Source organism: Pteropus medius, unplaced genomic scaffold, assembly GCF_902729225.1.
Source record: "Pteropus medius unplaced genomic scaffold, Ma_sr-lr_union100, whole genome shotgun sequence".
NCBI lineage: Eukaryota > Metazoa > Chordata > Mammalia > Chiroptera > Pteropodidae > Pteropus > Pteropus medius.
Window position 1 is genome coordinate 3,461,057 of NW_024356336.1, and position 12,719 is coordinate 3,473,775.

Genomic DNA, 12,719 nt, shown 5'->3' on the forward strand with positions numbered 1-12,719 from the left:
TTCAGTGTATTTGTTACATGGATAGAGACATTGGGGCCCAGAGAGGGAAGCATTCTGCCACAGGTCACACAGCCCGTGGAGCAGGCACTTCGGATGGTGAGAAAACCTGGAAGGGACCCCATGCTAGTACAAAAGCTTAGCAATGCCTCCTCAACATCCCTGCCCTAGGGCCTCCCATCACCAGGCTGGCTGACACTCTCAGCCCCATGGGAAATCTGTAGACTCAACTCACTTCCTGCATGGATGACCCCCAACCACGGAGGAGCTTGACATATTAAATTTCCCTTCCTCGTTTGTTCTATGACCCGTTTCACATCTGATTGGTCCTCAGAAAACCCACCTGCTGTCCTTGGTCCCAGAGAGGAAAAGGCAGGCAGAATTAAAGCTGGCCCTCCTAGAATGCTGTATAAATCCTGCCTCCTGGGATTCAAACGTGACTTCTCTGGATTGTGAACCCAATAAGGATATCAGTGGGAAGAATCAGCAACAACCTTGCAAGGTCTTGTAAATGGCAATTGCTTTCCATGGGGGAGGAAGGTTGGGCAGAGGTTAAGGTTGTAGGCTCTACTCTCTGACTGCCCAGGTCCAAATGCTGGTTGCCTCTCTAGGGATCTTATGGTGACTCAGAACAAGCAAATAAATCTCCAACCCTGAGTTTCATCACCTGGAAAATAGAGTAATAGAACCTTGCTTTCAAACTTCTAATAAACTTTTTTGAAGTAAGTATGAGTATGGTGTAAATGTTAATAAACGAGAGCTGTGAAGGAAAAATAGGAGAAGGAGGAGAGGAGGGAGAAGTGGAAAAGGTGATGATGATGAAGGTGATGCTTCATCCTCCTGATTACGTCAGTGACTCTTGATGATCCATTGTAGATGAAGTAACTAAGATTTAGAGAGGAAAAATGACTTGTCTGGATCCACACAGCAAGCTAGCAGCAAATCATAGACAAAGCTTGCCCTCCTTACTCTGTCTACTACAGTCTGACAAGGGGACCCCAGTAGGAGATTCTTGAAATGCTTGTTTCCTTGGAGTCATCTGTAGCCCTGAGGATGGATTTGCTCTGGGCCACCCACTGCTGCCAGCATCTGTGACCAGGTGATAAGTGTCATGCATAGAAAACAGAATCCCAGCTCTGCAAGAGCTGATGCTGTGACTTTGAGCAAGTCATCCCCCCGCTCCAAGCCTCAGTTTCCCCATTGTCCAATGGGAAGGGGGTTGGGCTAGATAACTGCTGAGGGTCGCTGAGAAACTGATGTGTTGGGGCTCTCTGAGATCCTGCCTGTGCTCTGCACTTCACAAGCGGTCTTGGAAGCTCAGGATTCTCTGGGGGCATTCAACAGCTTCTGAATTCTATCTTTGGGGGATTCCACTGATGTCTGGGGAGTTTTCTGGTGGAAAGCATATTTCAATAGATGCAGACTCGGGGAGTGAGTTCTCTGGAGACAGAGGAGCCTGGCAAGGTGAAAATAACAGGAAATCTCCAGGGCTCTGTGAGTCTTGAAGCTGCAGAGGAGACAACCCTGGAACCACATGTACCTCATGAGCCCACTTAGTTTTGGCATATTCACCTGGGTTGTCTCAGGGAATTTTCCGACCCACCAAATGATGCAGATGCTGTCACCCTCCTCAGCTTGCAGGTGAGTGAACCAACAATTTCAGAGCTTGGAAGACTCAGCTTGATGGCATCTCTTGGAGGTAGAAAATGCAGATGTCCAGATTCGGGGTCCATTGTTCACTGTTGTACCATTGCTATTCCCGAGGGGGGGGCGGCCCAGGCTTGTGCCAGGTTTTTTGGGCAAGGCTGTGGGACAATGGCAAGGGCTGGCCCTGTTGTTTTGTGGAGGCTGACAGTGAAGTCCACAGAAGAGGCATGTAGGTACAAACAGTGACAACAGCATTAAGAATCAGGCACTCATGATGTTAGAGGCTAAACATGAGCTAACCAGATAGGGATAGCCAAAAAACCCTGGACTGGCAATTGATGGCCTGTGTTCGATGGCTTGTGTTCATGTCTTGGCTTTAATACTAACTGTCCTTTGACCTTGAAAGGGCCCCTGCTCCCTCCTGGGGCAACACCAGCTTCTTCAGCCACCCCTGTTTCAGCTCTTCAACCTCTTCTGGATTCTTTCAAGGGAAGGGCACAGGACAGGTAAGAACTGAGAATTTTTTTAGTGACAAGATGGGTAAGGACTCATGAGATAAACATATTTTCTTGCTATTTTCACTTCCCTGCCCTCCTGTGGGCACCCTGTGCCTGCTTGTCAGAGAGAAAAGAAAGCAATGCACTTATTCACAAAAGAATGCCAAGAAAGAAGGGAGGAAGGTAAGGCAGCATATTTTTCCTCCTTATTTTAAATTCTTAGGTTACAGAATCTTTATATCACATGGTAATTAGAAGCATGAGTGCTGGGGATAGATTCTCAGGGTTTGCAATCCTGGATCTACCACATCCCAGCTATGTGACCTTGAACAAGTGAGTTGGTTTCTCTGAGCTTAAGCTTCCTCATCCATAAAATGGAGATGATCATTTCCCCTTTCGAGTGTCAGGGTTCTTATCTCTATTGAGAATCAGTAAGTTATAATCACTGTTTACTTATAAATTGTCTCTATTGTTTGAATTTAAAAAGTAATCACAGTAGTCAATGTGTATAATGTGCTCACTGTGCGTCAGGCCCTGTTTTAAGCACTTTGCATGTATTAACTCGCTTGAATGTTCTACAGCCCTATGAGCGATGTGTTGTTATTAAGGTGGCCACTCAACAAATGGGGAAATGAAGGCTCTGAGAGGTTCAGTCTCTTGGTCAAGGTCATCTATCCCTAAAGTGGTAGAAATAGGATTGAACCCCCATATTGTTGACTTCAGGCTCCTGTATTTAACCATTACTCCTTAGCCGTGGCCCGGAAGTCAGGCTGCTGTGGGTATCCAATTGTTCCCCAACCCCAGCTCAGCTCAGAGTCTGTTTCCCTCCATGAGTTCTGCCCCCCTCTTCTCCTCTAGCTGAGTGATCTTGCTGAGCCCTTTGCGGGGCACTGGCCAAGGTCCTGACTGATTATTGACAAATTAAAAATATAAGCTATTGACCAGACACTGGGATGGAGTCCCGGAGCTGAGGACCTGCATCTCAATGAAGCAACTGAGCATGGAGATCGATTCTGCAGGTGGAGGAGGAGGCAGACAGATTGCCCCATGCCTTATGCAGAGTCTGGTGCTCTGGTTAATAATTGTCTGGTGAGGAGCAGGGGCAGGCCTCTGCCTGAGTCAGCTCTTTCCCTGCCTAGCTAGGGCCCCACATTTTACACACCTGATTCAGCCTTCAGCAGCCTCACTGATATAAGAATCACTAACCCCATTTCACAGACAAGCTCATTCAGAGACACATAAGTGTTGCCCAAGGTCAAAAGCTAATAAGTGGCAGGGCTTGAATTTTTGCCCAGATCCTTCTAAACTACAAAGCTTGGAGATCAGAGACTCAGACAATGCATGGCTACAATTCTTGCTCCACTCCTTCTAGCTGTGCGACTTTGAGAAAATCACTGTACATCTCTGAACCTCAGCTTCCTCTTGTATAACGATGGATAATAAAATCTACCTTTCAGGGTTATTATAGGGATGAAATAAGAAGGCAAGGGATCGTGCTTCCTGTGTTGAACCTCTTCTGCATTCACTTCTTGATTCTTCTCCATCTGTAGTTTGATTCAGGCAGCTGACCCATGTGGACCGTATGAGCAGCCTCCCTTGCTCTCTGGTTTCCAGCATGATTTGGTGAACAAACCACAATGTCAGGAAACTGGAGGGCAGGAGGAGAGTGAGACTGAGTTGCTTCTCATCTCTGCTCTGGCTCTGGGTCTTCGGTGGTTGGTTTGCTCTACCCAAGCCTCCTCTGGTGCTGAGTAGCTCTCTCACAGTGGCAGCCACAGCTCTCTCCAGGATCCAGCATTGGTCTCTCCCTTGCCCCTTTAGTCCTAGGATGGGAGGTTTTCCTGCTGTTCCAATGCCCCCACCCCAGGGGCTGCACTTTCCCTTGCTGTTTTCTCTTTCTCTCTAAGTAAGTATCCTATTTTTAGACTTTCCTAGATTACCCCACCAAATGCACCATCTGTTTCCTGCCAAGACCCTGATGACCCACTTTAAAAACTGTGAAGTGTGGTACACCTATGGCTATCCAGAAGATCATTGCCATCATCGTTACCCCTGACAAGGTCTCTCCCTTCCATTCATCCATCACCTCTCACACACCCCTGTTAACACCCATCCCACTAAACAGCTATTTGCACAGTGGCTGGCCATCTCTGCTGGACTGAGGGCAACTAAGGGTAGAGTCTGGAGTTACACAGCTGTGTACCTAGATGTACACTCCCCGTGGCTAGGCCAGAGAATGAGGAAAGAATCAGAGAATAGGTTACAAGTAAGTGAAGGAGCTTTAGATAACTTTCCTAAGATTACATAGCAGGAGTCCGATGTGGGACTGGAACCTGAATCTCCCAGCTCCCAGACTCAGAATCTGAAAATGTCGGTTGAATGAATGAATGAGTGAAAGGGAAGACAAGACGAATGGTGTCCCTGGAACCAACAAATTTAAAAATGCTCTTTCTTTATTCCTGGCTGCAATGGTTCTCACCTGACGATGAGTCTCCCCCCTCCCCCCCAGTCAGTATACAATTTCAATGTCTGGAGACCTTTTTGATGGTTAGAACTTCGGAGCTTTGGTACCGGCATCTGGTGGGCGGAGTCCAGGGAAGCCGCTAAACATCCTACCGTGTACAGGACAGCCCTCCCCACGAAGAATTATTTCAACCAGAATGTCAACAGTGCCCAAGTTGGGAAACCCTGTCTTACTCATACACACCTTTTGAGGTTCCTAACTGCTCACATGGCTCCAAAGTGAGAGGGTGGCCTGTCTAATTTCACTGGATTGGCTTAAAATTTTTCCTTATTATAAAATAATATGTCTCATAATAAAAAAAATTTCTATCATATAAAAATATAAAGAAGAAAATTAAACTATGTCTCCAATTACCAAACCCACAGAATTTTATAGTGAACATCCTCTACTGATATTTCTGAATTTCCATAGGCTTATATAGTCACATGCTCACAGGCTTATCAAGGTCATGTTGAAAGGCGTTTTGTGTACGACATTTTCAACATATGATACTTAATCATTAGTCTCGAACGACTTTTCTAAAAAGCTGTACAGAACTCCATTTTGTGTAAAATCCATAACATGCTGTGAATAGTTGGAATGAATCCAATCTTTGTCTGTATCTACGACCTTTCCTGAAGACGGGTTTCTGGAATTGGGATTACTGGATCAGAAATGATCAATTTTTAGGGCTCTTGATTCAGAAAAGTGAATCCTCATCCAGCTATGGTCAAGAGTCGTATCTTACCTCCCCCTTGCCAACACAGAATCAGCTCATTAAAATCTGTGCCAAACCAACAGTTTTCTCCTAGTTAGATTGGTTATATGTACTTTTTCATGTGATCGTCAGTCGTTTGCATTTCTTCTTCTGGGAATTGTCTGTTTCCTTTGACTCTTTTTCTCTTAGGGTTTTAGTGGTTTCTAGTTGATATGCAAGAGCCTTGTAAAAGCTATGGAAGGCACTAACTAACCATTTATTTATCATAGGAGTTGCAAATATACTTTTTATCAGTTTGTCAGTTGAATTTTAATTTCATTTATGATGTCTTTAGTCACATTGACTTTTTTTTTCAGTTTCATTTCAAGTACACAAATCTCTCCAATTTTCCCTTCCTTTGTGATTCATTTCTTTGTTGTTCCTGCTTAAGAAATGCCTTTCCCTCCTTGAAGTCATTAACTTCTCATTTTCATCTTTAAATTCTTATTAATTTTTACATTTGACTCTGGATTTGCAAAATCTATTTGGAATTTATTTTGTTGTATATAGTGAAAATCTAGTTTTATATACATCCCCTTCAAAAAATAAAGGCCACTATTTGGGGGGGGGAGAGGATTGGTACTGTGACACCACGCATATTGCTCCATCTGCTGAAACTTGGGAAGAAAAGAAGAGCTGAGCCTTTGGCTCTCACAGTACAAGAAATGTCTCCTCTGGGAGCTCCATCCCACGAGATGAGGGGTACCCTGGCCTCCCTTCTCCAGGGTACCCCTCATCTCGTGAGGCCCACCTCATAGCAGATTAGGCCATCCAAAGGCTTGGCGGGCTCAGTGCTCACCCATCATGTACACCTGCTATAGCCCTGCCTACATCCATGTACTTTTAATGTTTTGCCCTTGAAGTTAACTCACTCTTGATGCAAGAAGTTTCTTTGGTGAGATTTCTGCATTTTCCATAGAAACTGGTCTGATTGCGTTCTTTATTATAGTGTCCTGTGTCCTCAGGGTGAGGGGGACATGGCAGCCCAGTAGATGGAGTGAACACTGGGCTTGGATGTCAGGCAGACTCCCCTCACCCCCAAAATACCTGCTATGTGGCCTCAGGCAAGGATCCCCCTACACCTTACTGAGTTCTGTGTATTTATAAGTTAAGTGGTACTTATCCATCTCCTTGAAGGAGTAGTGAGCCTTCCATGAAGTAATGCATATGGATTGTTTTTCATGGTGGTGGCTGCAGCACAATGGGCACCTGCTCAAGAAATAGTAGCTATAAAATAATGCCACTATTTTCCACTTCAAAGCAAGAAAATTCTCTTCTCACCCAAGGACCCAGTTTACTTCTGTTTATGACGTAGAGAAAATTACAGAATTTCATGCACATGACTTTCTACACTGGGTTCTAGGAATGAGTCACCTGTGGAAGTGGTCAGTAAAAAGGCTAAGGCTAGAGACCCTGGAGTTACACCCCTGGGTTTATATCCCCCTATCAGCACTCCATGACTGAGGCACCTTCTCCTGCCCAGTCTCTCTAAGCCTCAGTTTTGTCATCAGGAAGTTAGAAGTAATAATAGCAATAGTAGTACTTCTAAGAGTTTCAATGATTAAATGAGATAATACATTTAAAAAATGTTTATCTCGGTGGCTGACATTTACAAAGCAATCCATTTCATAGAGCTTTAGAGTTTACATTGATTCATTGATTCATTCATTCATTCATTCATTTTTTAACCTCTGTGTTACCAGTGCCTGGTACATTATAGGGGCTCAATGAAATAACGCTTGAATGAATGACAGAGTTTGTAGACCATTTATTATGTATCGACTTCTAGGCGATGGCTATAGATATTCAAAATCTGTGGATCTAGGAGGAGAAACAGACACGAATTAATTATTTTAGGGTTATTAGTGTTACCAAAAAGACATGCTTATGATTCAGAAGGACTGTAAGAGGGTGTTGATCCCATGTGAGGAGAGCTGGCAGGAGCAGGTGATGCCTAAGGTGGATTCTGAAGCCAGGCTAGAAGTGTGCTGCCTGGGGAAGCATGTTCTGAGCATCTACTTGAACTTCTGCCGTTCTGAGCCTGGCTTCAACCTTGAGAGATGAGAAGACATTATCTTCCCATATCAGAGCCAGGAATCCTTAGGGCCTGGGAGATTACATATCTTTTATGTGGTCACACAGGTAGAAGTGGCTAAGACTGAGCTCAGTTGTTAGATTTTGGGGGCCAATGTCTTATTAGGAACCACCTTAAAGCTTGTGTAGAAGCCAAGGTTGAGGTGGGTGGGTTTTAAACTACAAATACAAGAAATATACCTTAGACTCCAGTCCTTTTTCCCAGATTATACTGGCTTCCTTCTCTCTGCTATAACAACCTTGTGATTTAGCCATTCACATGAATGGCGTCAGATCCTTTGACAATCTAACTCCAAGTCTTTTCTAATTTTCTCACCTAAAGAACTCTTGGATCTGTCCACCTGTCTCCACTCCCACTCATCTCAAACCTGGAAGCAGCAGTGGCCTCCTCGTTGGGCCTCCCAGCTTCTGTTTCTGCCCCTCTGTGGTCTACAGGAGAGCCAGAGAGTTTATTCCAAAGCACAGATGTGATCACATCATTCCCTCACACTCTCTATGGTTCCCACAGTCCCCAGGATAAAGTCTAAACTCATAGGCCACAAGGACCTGACTCCTGCTGAGTTCTGGATATCTCTTTTCTCTCACCCCCACTCCCTTCAGCTGCATTTCTGTTTCTATTTCTGTTTTTTTAAAGATATCCTGCTCACTCCTGCCTTTGTGCCTTAACATACGCTATTGCCTCTGTACCTTCCCACTCTCTATCATCCCCTGTCTACTTTTAGTTTCTTCTTAGAGTTCCAGTTTAGGATTCACTTTCTCCAAGAAGCCTTCCCTGACCATCAAATCTAGGTTACGCTCACCCACAACCTTTTGGGCTGCCTTCATTATGGTGCATATCCCAATGCAAGGCAATTGTCTGGTTGCCCTGGCTCCGTGTTTCTCAAAGTGTGTGCCACGAAACAACTATATCAGAATCACTCAAAATCTTGTTAAAATGTAGATTCCTAAGCCCCACTCCAAGCCTCCTGAGTTAACATCTCTTGAAGATGGATCCTTTAGAAAAATGTGTTTTAATGTTTTAATAAGGAAATTTTCAGACAAATATAGAGGGAATAGTATAAAGTAATGCTACTTCAAGTGCTATTCAGTAAAAACGAGAGCAAAATCCTCTGAGGGCTTGTTAGACTTGCAAAATTTGGCCCCCACTGAATGAGAATCTCTGGAGTGGGGCCCAGAAGTCTCCATTTAACAAGCCCCCCAGAAGGTTCTCATGCCTGCTCAAGTTAGAGCTCCATGGGTGTAAAGAGCTACCATGTACTTATCATTCGCTTCAGCAGTTGTCAACTCATGGTTCATCCTGTTCAATCTGTATGCCTCCTCTTCCAATTTACTGCCTCCTGTATCATTTTGGAGCAAATGTAGACACTGTCATTTCACCCTTGGATATTGCTGTGTCTATCTCTAAAAAATAAAAACCTTTCTGGGAAAAAGAAAACATTTAAAATTATAACCCCTATGTTATTATCACCTTGGGTGGTGCTAACATGCTCTCAAGTCTGAGCTGCTACCTTGGGTGGTCTGTTGAGTCTGTGAGGTCAGAACCAGGGCTGTCCTAGTCACTGTAGGCATTTGCCCGAATCCTGCCGAATGTCAGCAGTTTGGGTTAGAACTTGGAGTAAACAAAGAGACGGGAGACAGGAAGAGTTAAACTCTTCAGTAAAAAAAGGAGCCAGATTTTATTGGCAAAAAGGGATTTTTTTTCTTTTTGCTTCTGCAGCCCCAAGCCTGGAGCTTGGCACTCTGGGGAAGGCACCAATCAGATTGTTGCCTGCATGTTGGAAAATATTTATGTCACCTACCAAGCTGGGAGCATACTCAGCAGGCTTCCTGGGCCGCCTGATAGACAAGGTCACACCCCAGCAGCTGTGAGGAAGGAGGCGTGCCGGCCTGGCAGCTGTGCTTGGCGCTGGAGGCTGCCAGGGAGCGTGGTGTCGCACGTTAGAGGGAGACACACTTCTGTGACCCTCAGCTCAGGGTTAGTGTGGGGTGGGGGTTCCCTGCTGTCTGAGCCATAGGCCAGCTGTGAGTAGGGCTTGGGGAGGCTGAGAAAGGACAAGGAAAGGGCATGGGCAGGAGGATGGGGGGCGAGTAGGAGTCTATGATTTATGAGGTGCTGGCACCATGATAGGTACATTATAAGTGTTATGTGCGAAATAAGCAATATCTCAGTGGATATTTGTCATATCCCCTGAAATGGATGGGGTCATGCCCATTTCACAGATGAAGAAACTGAGGCTTTGAAAGAGTTGGTGAAATATGGAGCTGGGACTCCATATCTAATTGTCTTTCTTAGATCCTGCATGGAAGACATTTATTATTAGCCCTTAACTCTGATATGCAAACAAAACAAAGCAAGCAAAACAAACAAAAACCCATCCAATTACCATTATCTATTTGTCTACCTATGTATCTATGTATCCATCCATCCATCCATCCATCCATCCATCCATCCATCCATCCATTCATCCTTCCATCCATCTCTAGCTAGCTAATTGTTGCTATTCATCCACTTGAATTCAACAGTGAAGTCCATCCAGTAGAGTTAGAAAGACTTTCAATTTTGATCACAAGAAGCAGCAAGGTTGTATATTCACAACAAAGCTGGAACTCCAATGGTCAGCCTTACATTCTCCCCCTCTACCCACCCAAACACTGTCATCAGGATGCAGGACCCACCCGGTTGTTAAGAGTATGAGCTCTGGAGCCAGACTGCCTGGGCTTGAGTCTCAGTTCTGCCACTTATTCTGTGGCTTTCAGCAAGTTATTTTTCCTCTCTGTGCCTTAGTTCTTCACCTGTAAAGTGGCGATATAAATAGGACTTCTAGGATAAGTTTTAAAGATTAAATGAGTGAATACAGATGCTCCTTGACTTATGATGGGATTATATTCCGATGAACCCGTCGTAAATTGAAAATATAGTAAATCGAAATGTGTTAGCCTAGCCGAGCTTAAATGTGCCCAGAACACTGACATTAACTTACAGATGGGTTAAATCATCTCTCTGCTGCTGTTCAACATCACAAGAGAGTTTTGTACTGCATATCACTAGCCCAGGAAAAGATTAAAATTCAGAATTCGAAGTATAGTTTCTACTGAGTTCGTATTGCTCTCACACCATTGTAAAGTTGAAAAATCTCATGTTGAATCATAGTAAGCCAGAACTGTTTGTACTGTAAAATGCTTATTAGCACACTGCCCAGTGAATGGGTAGCTCGCTGTGTTACATATGACTGTCCCAGTTAACTCTGGCTGTGTAATAAAATCACCCAAAAACTCAGTGATGTAGAGCAACCACAACTATTTATTATGCTCAGGTATACTGTGGGTCAGAAGCTGAGGTGGGCCACAGTTCGGATGGCTTCTAAACTGTCCCAGAACTCTCAGATATGAAGCCTGAGAGCTGGAATCACCTGGAATCTTGCTCACTCGCATATTTGATAGTTGATGAGGGTTGTAAGCTGAGACCTTAGCTGGGACTATAACCCAGAACATCTCATGGTCTCTCATGGAACTTGGGCTTCCTCACACATGGTTGTTGGTCCCGAGGTTAGGCATCTCAAAAGAAAGAGGGCAGATAGAAGCTTTGACCTTTTTATGACCTCCCAGCCTAAGAAGTCACATAGTAGTACTCTTAATACACTTTATATATCAGAGCAGTCCCAAGTCCTCCTACATTCAAGGGAAGGGAAAAGCAACTCTACTTCTTAATGGGTATGGCAAGGCTTTTAAAGAGCAGATAAGCTTGGAAATATGGCTGTGGTTGTTTTAGGAAAATACCATCTGCTACTGCCAAGATTGGCTATATTGAAGCTTCAGGCATGGGGATCTTGGAAGGAAGGAAGGAGGTCTCAGGGAGCCCCTGTGGCCAGGATTACATCTTCCTTCATGTGCCCATAATTATACCTTCTAAGGTCTAGTCTCCACCCCAAGATAATGAGGTGCCAGCTTCCTCACCATTCAGCCCCCAACCTCATTTTGTTCTTGGGTGGATGGCTGGGTGGATGGGTGGATAAACAGGTAAACAAGTGGACAGGTGGGTAGATGAAAGGACGGGTGGATAGATGGATGGATGGGCAGACAGATCCCTGTTGCCCCCGAAAGCATACTCTTTCCCCTTCCCCCTTCAAGGTATGCACATTTTCAGGGACTCACACACTTAACAAATTACGAAAAGGGCCCCTGGCTTACTTAAGCACCTTCTTTCTGAGGCAGAGCAACACCACGGGCCTGGCTCTCAGCTTGAACAGAAGAAGAGGAAAAGGAGAGAGAATGAACCCAGAAATGTCCATGCTCTGAACCAGGCAAAGGCACAACTCAGAGAGAGACAGGGAGAGTGCTAATAGTGGAGCTAGAGACTTGAGAGGGGTAGCAAAAGCTGAGAAACTAGGATCTGTTCCAATCAGCATCTACGCAGGTGATGTGGACAGGATGACCTGGATGTAAGCAACAGAAACACAAACAACTCAAACAACTTGAAAAATGTTTATAGACCTCATGCAATCTTCTTTAAGGCTATCAACCCTGATGACATTTTCTGATCACTCGTGTGCTTCTTTGATTAAGGTCTTAGTCTTCCCCTCCAACCTGTGTTTCCAGGGACATGGCATCCTGTGAGGGGAAGGGCTAAGCCTGGCTTTGTTTCAGTGCTTAGTATGTGACAGAAGTGACAGAGCATATATTAGCTAATTAAATACTTTATTCAATAAATTAAACTTCCCAAGTGCCAATTACATGTTCTAGGATGTGCGGATACGACAGAGAGTAACACTGGCTCAGCTCTTACCTTCATGGAACTTTACTCTAGTGGAAGACAACAGATGCTAAACAAGACAAATAAATGTATGATATAATGTCAAAGAGTAAGGAGTGTTCTGAGGAAATGAAAAGGGGGGTAAAAAATAAAGAGTGATAGAGAGTAGCTAGTTTATATCAAGAGTGATCAGAGAAGGCCTTTTGGAAGTGAGAAATTTAAGCAGAGGTCTAGTGAAGGAAAGGAGCCAGACATGGGGGTGTCAGGGAGATAGTGTTTCTGGCAGAGAAGACAGCAGATGCAAAGGTCCTGCAGCTTGTTGGTGGAGCAGCAATGTCAGAGTGATTGCAGTAGACTGAGAGAGGAGAGAGGGATGCAAAATGAGTTGAGGGGGCAGCTCTGTGGTGCTCACAGGCCTTAGTGAGAATGTTGAATATCATAATAAGGTGTGTATAGTTCAAATAAACAAATAAA